We start from the raw sequence: 13476 nt of genomic DNA on the forward strand, positions 1-13476 counted from the left end.
ACCAACATTTCCTCACACCTCACTTCCTGTCCTGTTAAGGTAGCTGCTGTTTCCCTACATTTGCCTGGCCAAAGGCCTTAATGTGCTCTAGATAATTTTGATGTTGGAAGCAGGGATCATTCCTTCAACCTTTACATTTTTCAGGAGCTTGAATTGAAAGTTTTAACCTTGCAAATATCTCCAGGAAGGCCTGAGGTGCTTGAGGGGGAGGAGACTCCATGTTGTGTGCTAGGCCTGAATTCCTGAAAGCCGAGCATTATCAAGGGACCTCCCAATAAAGCTTAGGCATTTGTATAACTACCCCGGCTTGCTTCCCATATCCACTGTCTTCCATGTTTATGTGAATTGCTAGACCAAATAGCAACAATAATAAAAGCAAATTTATTAGTGAATTTAGGCTCATGGGTGTGTCAAGCCTTTGGTGAGTCCCACCCCATTTTGTATCCTGGTCTTCAGTATTTTTTTTTTTTTTTTTGAGATGGAGTCTCAGTGGGTCACCCAGGCTATAGTGCAGTAGTGCGATCTTGGCTCACTGCAACCTCCACCTCCTGGGTTCAAGGGATTCTCCTGCCTCAGCTTTCTGAGTAGCTGAGACTACAGACGCCTGCCACCACGCCTGGATAATTTTTTGGTATTTTTAGTAGAGACGGGGTTACTCTATGTTGGCCAGGCTGGTCTCGAACTCCTGGCCTCAAGTGATCTGCCCACCTCGGCCTCCCAAAGTGCTGGGATGACAGTCATGAGCCACTGTGCCTGTCCGGTCCCCAGTCTTATAATGGAGTGTTTCTTATCCCATTAGGGCTCAAGGTGTAGGTTCCTGCCCTTTTACTAAAGTAATGATAGTCTCAGGGAGTGATGGTGACTCCATGGGCTCATCTCTGATTCACAGACATAAGGCATCCCAGTTAGACAAACCAGTAATCCATGAGGCCATCATTAAGATGGGTGTGTTTCTAGCAGCTAATCAGTTGTGCTGTCCATGACACACTGTTCTTGCTTGCTTTTGGTCTTTGTCTTCTTCTGCCTTGAGTCCCATGAGATAACTTTGTCATGGAAAAATAAAATCCTCTATTTCATACCACTTTTCTGCCAACCACATTGCTGGTGCCCCTAGCAAATACTACCTCATGTAACAGCCCTAAGCTAAAGGCCTTAGGCAAGTCTTCAGTTTATGATAAAATGTTTTCAGGTGTGAAAGTGGCAATAGCACTTCCCCATCACCACTGTGATTGGGCAGTAGAACTGAGACCAAGATGGCTTTGACCTACTAAGGAAGTTTATCCTCATTCAATGTGTGTAAAAGATTCCTTAGTTCTTCCGCCACCCCCACGGGTAATCCGCTGTTCTCTCTGAGCCTCACCTTGTTGGATCAGCTCCAGGAGATTCAGGTCCTTACACAATTCAACCATGGAGACCGTATAACCTCATCCTTAGCAGCAGGTGGTTAAAAGAAGATGCTTTCAGGTCTTGGAACAAGACCTCTTACCAGCCATAATGACTTTTCGTTGTTTCTCAAGCATCCTAAGCTCCTACTCACCCGTAGAGCAAGCCTTTGCACTTGCTATTTTCTTGATCTGAAATACTCTTTCCCTCCATCTTCACATGGCTGGCTTCTTATCTTCATTCAGATCTCTGCCCAGAGAGGCCTTCTTTGACTACTCAAATTACCCTGGCTTTCCCCCCAGCACATCATCACTGTCTTCTTACTTACCTCCCTTAACTTTCTTTCATAACACAGCACCTCAACCTTATGTCTATATCTATATCTTGGTCCTTGTTCATGGCCTGACTATCCAATACAATATGTTATGTGAGGTCAAGAACTTTGTCATGGATGTGCTGTTCCTGGAACCCAGAATCGTGCCTGGCATATAGTAGGCATTTAATCCATTTGGCAAGAATGTTCCAAATTTACAGTTATTATTATAATTATTTTTATCATTGTTTTCAACCAGCTGAAAGGAAGGTACCAAGGAATGGAAGTCACAGTGAGATTCTCTCTATCACCACTGACTGCCATCTCCCATCCCTGAGGACCATGAGGAAGCAAAAACATAAACAAAACATTTGAGCCCCATATAGTAGCTTCAGGATGTCACACGCAGGCAAAAATAGAATTCTTAGATTCTGGATGCCCACTCTCCTCCATGGGACTCACTGGGACACTGCCTTCCCAACCCTACAGACCCGCTACTTCTACCCTGCTTCAATCACTCCCTTTAAATCCTCTGGAATTCACATTGCCTGCTAAATCAATTCACCTGTAAACTCAATCCTTTCCTAAAGCAATCTTTTCATGACTTAGCCTTAAGTGAAAGCTATTTCCTCAGTAAAGAGACCATCACTGCAGTTGCTTCTTGAGCTGCCTACACGTCATGTTCCCACACTTCATGGGCCAGCAGGGCTAGTTTTTCCTTCACTCTCCAAATCCACTTACAGTTCCTCCACCCTCTTGTAAACAAGACTCAAAACCAACAACAACAGCAAAAATTCTTCTGCTTTGGAGACTTACGCCTCAGTTGAACTGCTCTCTAACGTTCCCTGTCACTGTCATCTATGGGTCTCCTAGACTTACCTCTGTATTGATGAAAGGCTTTGGCAGCAGGCCCACTCTGCCTGCATGCCAAGTCTTACCACACATTCTGGGCAAAGTCAACAGCTTATGTGAACAACCTATATCAAACCTTAATCTTGAAGCTGTCTGACTTCCATCTCAGTCACCCACATCTCATGTCTCACCTTGTAATTTTTCAGGACCCCAAAATTGCTCCATCTCTAAGACCACCACTTCTGATGTTCCTCTCTGGCTGCAACTTCCTAGCCCTTTAGTTTGCATAGTCAGTCCCTGTCACCCCCTCCACCTCCCACCCCACTGCCTCATCCCTCTGGTTTCCCCTATTTTGACTTTCTTCTCCTTCCATCTTGCATAACATGGCTCATCTTTTGCTGTCTTGTCAATATTCTTCACAACAAGTGAGCCTCTCCCCTCTCTCTTCTTCCGCCTACACAAAATATAAGGGAGCATACATTCTCTGGTGTCAAATCCACACTCGTGTGATGCTAAGAATGAGTGCCTTCTTACATTCTGTGCCAGGGGAGAGGGGTGTGGGAAGGAGGCTCACTCAACTCAACCTACTATCTAGGAAATCCTCAAATCTGAATGAACTCAAATTATCTGCTTTTTAAAAATATACCTTTTCTGGGGTAGCTGAGCACTGCCAGAAAAAGTCACACAACAAGATAAATTCAATTCCAATGCACGTTCATCATTATTCACCTCAACTGGTCCTTAAGCCTAGCCTGGTAATTCTCATTGCCACACACTGTACAATAACTATTTTAAATCTTTTCCACTCTCCTCAAACCTTTGACCCCACTACCCACTTCCACCTCTACTCTTAGACAACGACTCAGGTCTTTTCTCAGGGAAAATTGAAGTCATCAGATACAACGTACTTCAGTCTCCTCCACCACATTTATAATCTTATTTGTGTCAGGATGAGGTATCATCTTGTCGTGTTCTACTTGCCTTCCTGCCCGCCTGTTATGGCATCTTCCCTGACTAATTATTCTGTCTCTTTTCCTCTATTGAAAATCTCTTCCCTTCTATCAACTTCTCATCAGCATTTAAACATGCACCCATCTTTAAAATACATATTTCTTTGGTCACATGTCTCCCTGTCAGATTACTGCCCTGTATCTCTCTTGACTTTCAGAACTAAACACCTTTTAAAACAGTTTCCACACTTTCTCATGAACTCCTCTGTCCACCACAATATTTTTTTCTGTTTTCCCACCTCTTCCATCATGAAACTGCTCTCACCAGTGATCTCTTTGTTGCTAAACTAACGAACACTTTTAAGCATTCAATTACCAGACTGCTTAGTAGCAGTCCACATTATTGACCACTGTCTCTTTCCCAAAGTTTTCTTTTCTTTTCCTTGTCTTCTACAGCAACACACAATCTTGTATTTTTTTTTTTTAGATGGAGTCTCGCTCTGTCACCCAGGCTGGAGTGCAGTGGCATAATCTCGGCTCACTGCAACCTCTGTCTCCCAGGTTCAAGCGATTCTCTTGCCTCAGCCTCCTGAGTAGCTGGGACTACAGGCACGTGCCACCAAGACCAGCTAATTTTTGTATTTTTCGTAGAGACGGGGTTTCACCATGTTGGCCAATCTGGTCTCAAAACTCCTGACTTCAGGTAATCTGCCCACCTTGGCCTCCCAAAAGGCTGGGATTCCAGGCATGAGCCACCGTGCCTGGCTGTATTTTTTCATTTTTCTCTGGATATTCTTTTTTCAGTCTTAGTGTTGGATTTTTCTCCATCTGCCCCAAATATTTTCATCCACTCAGTCTTTTACTGGATGTTTCCACTTGGATGTCTTACAGGCAACTCCAACTCAGTATGTTCAAAATTGAAATCATCTCCCTCCCTCACACACACACACACACACACACACATGCACACATGCACACACACCCCAACTGCTGTACACTGTTCTCTATTTAGGTTAATTTCATCAAATAGTAAATCTAGAAACTTGAGACATCCTTTCAATTTTGGCTCTGCTTTTCTCCCTTTCTTTTCATAGCTGTGCAAGCAATAAGTCATGTTGCTCTAGCCTAAATCGGTCTTATCAATGTTTTCTCAAGGGCACACTTATCAGAACCTGGTTCTCCCTAACCAGCTGCAAGGAGCTTAGAAAAGGATGGTTCTGGAAGAGAGTGACCAATTAAAGTACCTTGGTTGACCCAAGATTAGCCCAGTAACCTCAAGGACGTGATGAGATCCGTAACCCCAGCATAAATGTAACTCTTATATAAGGTAAGGAAGCTACTCAATGTGTAGTCTATGGACTAACAGCACCTACGTCACTCAGGAGCTTATTAGAAATGCAAAATTTCTTTTTTTTAAAAAAATTATACTTTAAGTTCTGGGATACATGTGCAGAACTTGCAGGTTTGTTACACAGGTATACACATGCCATGGTGATTTATTGCACCCATCAACCTGTCATCTACATTAGGTATTTCTCCTAATGCTATCCTTCCCCTACCACCCACCCCCCGATAGGTCCCGCTGTGTGATGTTCCCCTCCCTGTGCTCATATGTTTTCAGTGTTCAAATTGTTCAACTCCCACTTATGAGTGAGAACATGCAGTGTTTGGTTTTCTGTTCCTGTGTTAGTTTGCTGAGAATGATGGTTTCCAGCCTCATCCATGTCCCTGCAAAGGACATGAACTCATCCTTTTTTATAACTGAAAATGCTGAATTTCAATCCAGTGCTACCTCCTACTACCAATTGAATCAGAATCTACATTTTAGGAGATTGGTAGGAGACAGAGAAGGCAAGGCTTGGACTTGTTAAAAATACAACTTCCCGGCCCCCGGCCGGGCGTGGTGGCTCACGCTTGTAATCGCAGCACTTTGGGTGTCTGAGGTGGGCAGATCATGAGGTCAGGAGATCAAGACTATCCTGGCTAACACGGTGAAACCCCGTCTCTACTAAAAATACAAAAAATTAGCTGGGTGTGGTGACAGGCGCCTGTAGTCCCAGCTACTTGGGAGGCTGAAGCAGGAGAATCACTGGAACTTGGGAGGCAGAAGCTGCAGTGAGCTGAGATTGTGCCACTGCACTTCAGCCTAGATGACCAAGTGAGACTCCATCTCAAAAACAAACAAACAAACATACAACTTCCCAACCGCGCCTATGTACCCTTACATGTCTGGGGCAGAGCCTGGAGGTGTTTGGGACACTCTGGACAAAAGCATTTCATTTTCATGTAATATATTTACCCATTAAAAATTTACATTTTAAAAATATGCTTTTGCATGTACATTTAAAAGTAGATCATGGCAAGAAGATGAATGATAATGGAAGGACCCTGCTTAGCTTTCAACTATGTGAGTTTTGCTTTTGTGGTTACAGTTAGAGAAGCTAGTATAGGCAGAAGTTGCTTTTACAGTATGATTATGACATGCTCAGGCGGACATTGCAACATTTATTATTAAAAGTTAATGTAGAGTGAAGTTGACATTTCAATGAGGTTTTCAAAATAGTGTGCCCATTTTCCTTTAGGTGGCTATAACTTTACCATTTACATTTGCATAGTGCTTAATAATTGGCAGAGTTGCTGGGTGCGGTGGCTCATGCCTGTAATCCCAGCACTTTGGGAGGCCAAGGCGGGCGGATCACAAGGTCAGGAGTTCGAGACTAGCCTGGCCAACATGGTGAAACTCTGTCTCTACTAAAAATACAAAAATTAGCTGAGCGTGGTGGCGTGCAGCTGTAGTCTCAGCTACTCAGGAGGCTGAGGCAGGAGAATTGCTTGAACCTGGGAGGTGGAGGTTGTAGTGAGCTGAGATTGCACCACTGCACTCCAGCCTGGTGACAGAGCAATATTCCATCTCAAAAAAAATATGATAATAATAATAATAATTGGCAGATTTTAGAACTTCATTGGTCTCATAAAAGCTCTTTAAGGTGAGTACTTCAAGTTTGATTGCCCCCTTTCACAAAGGAAGAAACTGAGTCTGGGAGTTCTAAGAAATGTATTTTCCTCATGATTACTTGGCTGACTGGAACCTGAGTCTGGGATCTGATCACCCTCTCTCCCAAAATCCATCACAAGTGTCACTTCACCAAGATGATAGTGAAAATTGTGGTTCCATGGGGTAAAATAGGGGTGAGAGTCCTTGCTTATGCTCTTCTCTTAGACATGGGAAGCATGCAAATCCTTCAACATCAGCATGGATTCTTAATAGGGTGATATAGTCTCCAAAGTGGGAAGAATATTGGTTCTTGGGAGACAGAAAATTTCAATTTATATAAAGCACAGGTATACATACAGTACATAAACAGATCTATAGTATATCTTGGTATTAACATTTCAAAAGGGGGCAATTAGGAAAAAATGTCTAAAAAGACTCCTGGAGATGGGAGGGCCATAAGGAAAATGAAGGTTGAGACACTGACATAGGGAGCCAGAGGAGTTCCGTCTTTCAGAAGGCTTCAGAAAGACCCAGTGTAAGGGTCTTTATATAACTTAGTTGGCCCCAGCATCCCTTTGAGACATAGTTTCTATGAAGAACATAAGCAGGGAAGTGATGCTGCAAAATGCCAAAAAGAATCAGACATGAATTCGATATTTCCTGTCCTACAGCTATAGATTCCACATTGGACTAATCATTCTAGGCCTGGTTAAAGAATCAAGGCTAAGAGCTCAGGTCCAAGGAAAGTTGCCTGGTGTTGAATCCGAGCTCTGACATGTACCATATGGGGTCCTTGAGTTTGGGCAAGATGTTGGCCTTCCTGAGCCTCACTTTGCTCATCTACAAATGTAGCTCTTTAAAGTACCTACCTCCTAGGGTTCTTGTGAGAATCCAGGGAGTTGACGTCTGTCAAGATAGTAAAGCAGCGTCTGGTACTTGATAGCTGCTATCTAAAGGAGCGTTGCCTGGTGCATAGTAACTGCTACCCGAGTATTCATTAAAGTAAATGAACAGTCTAGGGAAACGATTCTCCCACTGAGCACGTATCTTATGCCTGCTATGTTCAAGGCACTGATACATGTGTGAGGCACATGTAGACATATCAGAAGTAGACCCTACCTTCAGGGACTCTACTGTCTTTCAAGTGAAGCAATATGAGTATGGAATTAACCAGGACATAAAGCAGTGCATGTATAGTCAGAGTCATGAGTGGTAACTAGTACTTTATAAATACAGATGGGAAAGACCTCATGTACAGCAGGGATGATGGAGAAATCCTCCACTAAAGAGGAAGGATTTCATTTGGGTCTTAAGGAAGTCATTAGAGGTACATGGTGATTACTGGAAATGTGGTGGCAAAATATTAGCAGAGTGGAGAATATGTAAAAAGGCTTGGAAGAGGGAAAGCCCAATGCATGTTTAGAGAAAGGTGATTAATCTACCTTCACTAACGCATAATGTTTGAGGGTGGGAGTAGGATATAAACCCAGGGGTGAAGACAGGAGTCAATAATGCTTTCTATAATGCTTTAATAGTAGTTTCTAGATAGAATGCAAGCATTAGGGTGTCAGGGTCTGTGTCTGTCTTATTCTGTGCTTTATCCCTAGCACCTAGCACAGTACTTAGCAAAGAATAGAGTCTCATTAAGAATATGTTGAAAAAAATGAATAAATTAATGAAACAAATAGGTTTCAAGAAAAGATTTTTTTGAAAAAATTTGGGATCATTGTGTCAATAGAGAGAAGCTGTTGAAGGAGACAAAGATGTAAGATTAAATGTCATGGAAGTTGGTCAGGTCTTTGGCCATCAATACACATGCATCAAAGAACAGAAGAATGTGAATATCCATTGCACAGGAACCTGAGTCCAAAATGAGTTTCTTAACCAAAATTCACAAGTCAGAAGTAAGGGAAAGTTGGAGGAGACAAATGTGGACAATGCATTACTCCACTTTCTATTGCTGGGACTGAATACCACAGACTGAGTAATTTATAAAGAATAGAGGTTTATTTAGCTCATAATCCTGGAGATTGAAAAGTCCAAGGGGCCAGTGCCTGTGAGGGCTTCCTTGCCACATCATAACATGAGGGAGGACATCACATGGTGAGAAAGCACCAGTGTGCCAGCTCAGGTCTCTCTTCCTCTTTTTATGAAGCCACCAATCCCACCTTTGGCTTCAGGGTGAGGGAGTGGGACTCAACCTGATGACCTTATCTAGTCCTAATTTGGAGGTTCCACCTCCAAATGCCATCAGTGTATAAATTTGAAGACTAAGTTTCCAACACATAAAATTCAGGGGACACATTCAAGCCATAGCAGGCAGGCAGCTATCTCTGAGATCAGTTGACCAGGCCTATTTTTTTGCAGCACATAGGGGAAGGGCTGATAGGGGGACAGTATAGGCCTTAGAATCATTGGTAGATATAGGGCTCCTCTCTCTGCATAGAGGCAGCATGAATTGAAGTCCAGAAATCTGGAAATCCTCAATAAAGCTTGGGGCCAAGCCAGAGGGCCTTCTTAGAGAGTGATGTGCATGGGCCTAGTGGTGGCCCCAGCATCAGGCCACCAGACACATGCTGGCCTGAAGACATGGAGCAATACACTGGGTGTTCAGTAGTCTTTGGCTTCTGAAGATAAAAGATTGGGCAGAGAGCATTCTCCCTTTGAGTACATTAATGTCTCTATTGTTTATTGACCTGGTAATAAGAAGGTTCCTAATGTATCATCATGTCTGAAGTTGGGATTATAAACATCTTGCATTCCAGAATTCTATGCAGCCTGCTGGGAACTTGAAATGACCACAATCCACAAACCTCCAAGACAAAGAGGACAGGTCCACTATGCCTTTTCTGAAATCCTTTGAATAGCGCAAAAGCACCATTTATAAAGGGAAACTATAAAGTATACCTCATCAAAATCAGAACATGCAAAGAGGGTGAAAAGACAGTCTACTGTCTGAAAAGACTAGGAGAAAGTATTCAAGAACCACATATCTGACAAAGGACTGGGATCTAAAATATATATATATATACACACATACACATATACACATACATATACACATACGTACATATACATGCATATACACATACATACATACACACAAAACTCAACAGTCAAATAATTTAATTAGAAGTAGAACATAAGCTATAAATAGTCATTTTATTGAAGAGGACATGCTGGTGGCAAATAAGCACATAAAAACATGTTCCAGGCTGGGCATGGTGGCTCATGCCTTATAATTCCAGCAGTTTGGGAGGCAGGCATAAGAGGACTGCTTGAGCCTAGGACTTTGAGACTAGCTTGGGCAACATGGTGAGACCCTGTATCTTAAAAAAAAAAAAGATAGAGAAAAATTTTTAAGTGGTGTTCCACATCAACACCTCAACATAAGGAAAATGCAAATTAAAACCACAATGGGATGTCACTACACAGCTATCAACGAGAATGGTTGAAATAAAAATGGTAATAATAACAAATGCCGCTAGGGTGTGGAGAAACGAAATCACTCATCCATTGCTGTGGGAATGTGAAATGCTAGAGTCACTCTGGAAAATCATTTCTTTAAAAAGTGAACATGCAACTGCTGTGTGACTGGCAAATGCACTGCTGAGCATTTGTCCCTGAAAATGAAGACCTTTTTCTCATGCAGAAATTTGTATATGAACATTCATAGTACATTTATTTATATTAGAAAAATAAAACATGGCTGAGTGTGGTGGCTCACGCCTGTAATCCCAGCACTTCGGGAGGCTGAAGTGGGTGGATCACCTGGGGTCAGAAGTTCCAGACCAACCTGGCCAACATGGTGAAGCCCTGTCTCTACTAAAAACACAAAAATTAACCAGGCATGGTGGCACATGCCCATAATCCCAGCTCCTTGGAAGGCTCACACAGGAGAATCACTTGAACCTGGAAGGCGGAGGTTGCGGTGAGCCAAGATTGCGTTACTGCACTTCAGCCTGGGTGGCAGACTGAGACTCTGTCTCAGAAAAAAAAGAAAAAAGAAAAGAAAAGAAAAACAAAACAAAACAAACCTTGGAAACAGCCTATATGTCTTATAGTAGGTGACTGGTTAGAGAAAAATACTGTGGTATATCCACCCCCACGGCATATGACTCAGCCATGAAAATTATTCAACTTTTAGTATGTACAACAATCTAGATGGCTCTCCAGGGAATTATGCTGAATGGAAAGAGCCAATCCAGACGGGTACAGACAGGATTACATTTGTATAATATTCTTTTTAAAATTATTTATTTCTTTGTTTATTTTAAACTTTTATTTTAGGTTCAGGGGTACATGTGCAGGTTTGTTATATATGCAAAATCCTGTCACAGGTGTTTGTTGCACAAATTATTATGTCATCCAGGTACCAAACCTATTACGGTATATCATATTCTAATATTCTTGCAATGACAAAATTATAGAACTATTGAACAAATTAGTGATTGCCAGGGATTAGGGATGGTGCTGGGGTCTGGGAGGGAGGTACATATGTTTATAAAGAGTAAACGAACAATCCTTGTGGTAATGAAACTGTTCAGTATGTTGACTGTGCTGTCAGATACGTGAACTTACATATGTGATAAAAATTACATGGAACAAAATACACACACACACACACGCAAGTGGGTACAAGCAAAACCAGGGAAACGTGAATAACATCGGAGGATTGTACAAACGTTATTGTCTTGGTTGTAATCTTGTAGTGTGGTTTTCCAAGATGTTACTCTTTGGGGAGACCGGATCTAGGGTACATGGGATCTCTCTGCATTATCTCTTACATCTACATGTGAATCTACAATTATCTCAACTAAGATTTCAATAAACATATAGACGGTGACAGATAAAGTGCCCCTAGTTCTAAAAGTAAATGGGAAATAAAATAAAGCAATGAGAGAGAACCTGTCTCAGAGAAGCAAGAGGTACAACTCCCAGAGCAATTTGGGCTCCAAGCACTGTGTAATGAAGCCTGATCCAGGACCCTGTCTGGACTCCATGGGACAGAGAACCTCCTCAGTGATGTCTGCCCTGATGAAGGTGGGAGGGTCCTCAGAGCTAGTGCTGCATATTTGCCACCCATTTGCCACTCATTCTGTGTGGAGTGCCTGACAATGTAAGTGTGGCACTGTGTCATCTGGGGTAGGGGGCTTTTGAGGAAGCAGCGCCTGTTTAGGGCCCACAAATCCCATTACTATAGGCCATGCCCTGCAAATCCAGGTGGGGTTCCACGAGTGCACTGGCTTCTACACTAAGGGGCTGGGGCTGCGGCTAGTGTACCAGATGCTGATATTCACTGAACGCATAGTCGGGGCCAGACCCTGTGTTCCTCATGAATCAATTTACAAAGTGCTCTGCATGCATCAGTTTACTTAATCCTTGCCACAGCCCTATTGCTTACTTTTGAAAACAGGGCCTTCCTGTTACCAGATGTTCCAACCTTGGCATATTAGGTGTTCATTTGCCTCTGGGTCATTGGCTGATACTGACTTCTTCATAGAGCAGCTGAGAGGTCCTTGAGAGTGATCTCTCATCAGCCACTCCTCACTCACCTCCTGCCTCCTGTGCCCCAGGATTGCTGGCTTATTAGGAAGTGGCCACCTGGGACCCTGCTGGGATCCTGGACTCTCCTTCTGGACTCTCCACAGCCATCGCATCACATCCTGTGGTCAGACAGCAGGGCTCCAGGGCAGCGATCTTGGGTAACAATACCTGACCTGTGTGGAGCGTTGCCTGGGTGCCAGACCCTGTGCTCAGAGTGTCACCCTTATCCTCTGACTTCATCCCCATCAGTGTCCTGTGAAATTGGTAGGATTTCCATCCCTTTTTCATGACAAGAAGATCAAGGGTTACAGAGGTGAAGTTGCCCGAGTCCACAAAGATGGTCAGAGGAGAGCAGTAATTTGCAGCCAGGTCTGGCTGACTCCAGAGCCCATGGTCAAGTTTAGGGCCTCGCACAGGGCCTAGTGAAGGACTCAGTAAATGTACAATGGCTGAAGGAAAGGCCATTCGACAAAGCCCACCCTGGGGCAGTACTAGTGGTCCTTCGGGTATGTGTCCTGTAATGAGGTAGCCAACCCATCAACTGGGGTAATGGGTGTGATCTCAGCTTGTGCTAAACGATCCATCTCCTTACAGTGGCATCAAGGAAAGAATTGTTCATGTTTGTTGAGCACCTGCTGTACATCCAGTTCTGGGCTGCACTTCAAGGATGAATGAGATGGGGTCCCCTGTTTTAGAAAACACTTGGTGCTGCTGTGGAGACCAGTGTTAGTTGTGAACTTCATGGTATTTACCTGCTGTTTCCATCTTGTGAAGCCCCATCCACTTTGTCACCTTGCTTCTGATCACCACTTGGGTTGTGACTGGTATGCATTTCTGTGAGGGGTTTCACTTAGGAGTTTCAGACTGTTTTGTGATTGGGCTTGGCTGGGCCTCCTGATATGGTGGTTTAACCTTTATTTTAGTGTGTGTGTGTGTGTGTGTGTGTGTGTGTGTGTGTGTGTGTGTCAGGGGGTGGTGAGAAGGTACATTATTGTAAGAATTTAAGCTCCCTTGCTTTTTCAAGTATCTTTCCCATATACTGTCTTGATTAGTATTTTGTTGGGCTAGTGGTTCTCAGAGTGTATGCCCTGGACCAGCAGTATTATCTAGGAGTTTTTTGAATGCAAAAGGTCAGGTCCCACTTCAGACCTACTCAATCAGAATCTCTGGAGGGGTGGCCCAGCAATCTGTGTTTTGACAAGTTCTCAAGGTAATTGTGATCCAAGCTCAGGTTTAAGAATCATTGATAAATATAATGGGTCTGGATTGTGGCTTCATAAATGGTCAAGATGGTCACTTCGAATGATTGTGATACTTTGTAGAGCTGACTGGCCAAGAACTTGTGGTTCCTGAAAGAGGCAACCTGGACCTGGTGCTCACCTTGGTTTGCCAAGGACCTTCTAGTATTTAGCCCTGAAAGTCCCACATCCTGGCAA

The sequence above is a fragment of the Callithrix jacchus genome, chromosome X, assembly GCF_049354715.1.
Source record: "Callithrix jacchus isolate 240 chromosome X, calJac240_pri, whole genome shotgun sequence".
NCBI lineage: Eukaryota > Metazoa > Chordata > Mammalia > Primates > Cebidae > Callithrix > Callithrix jacchus.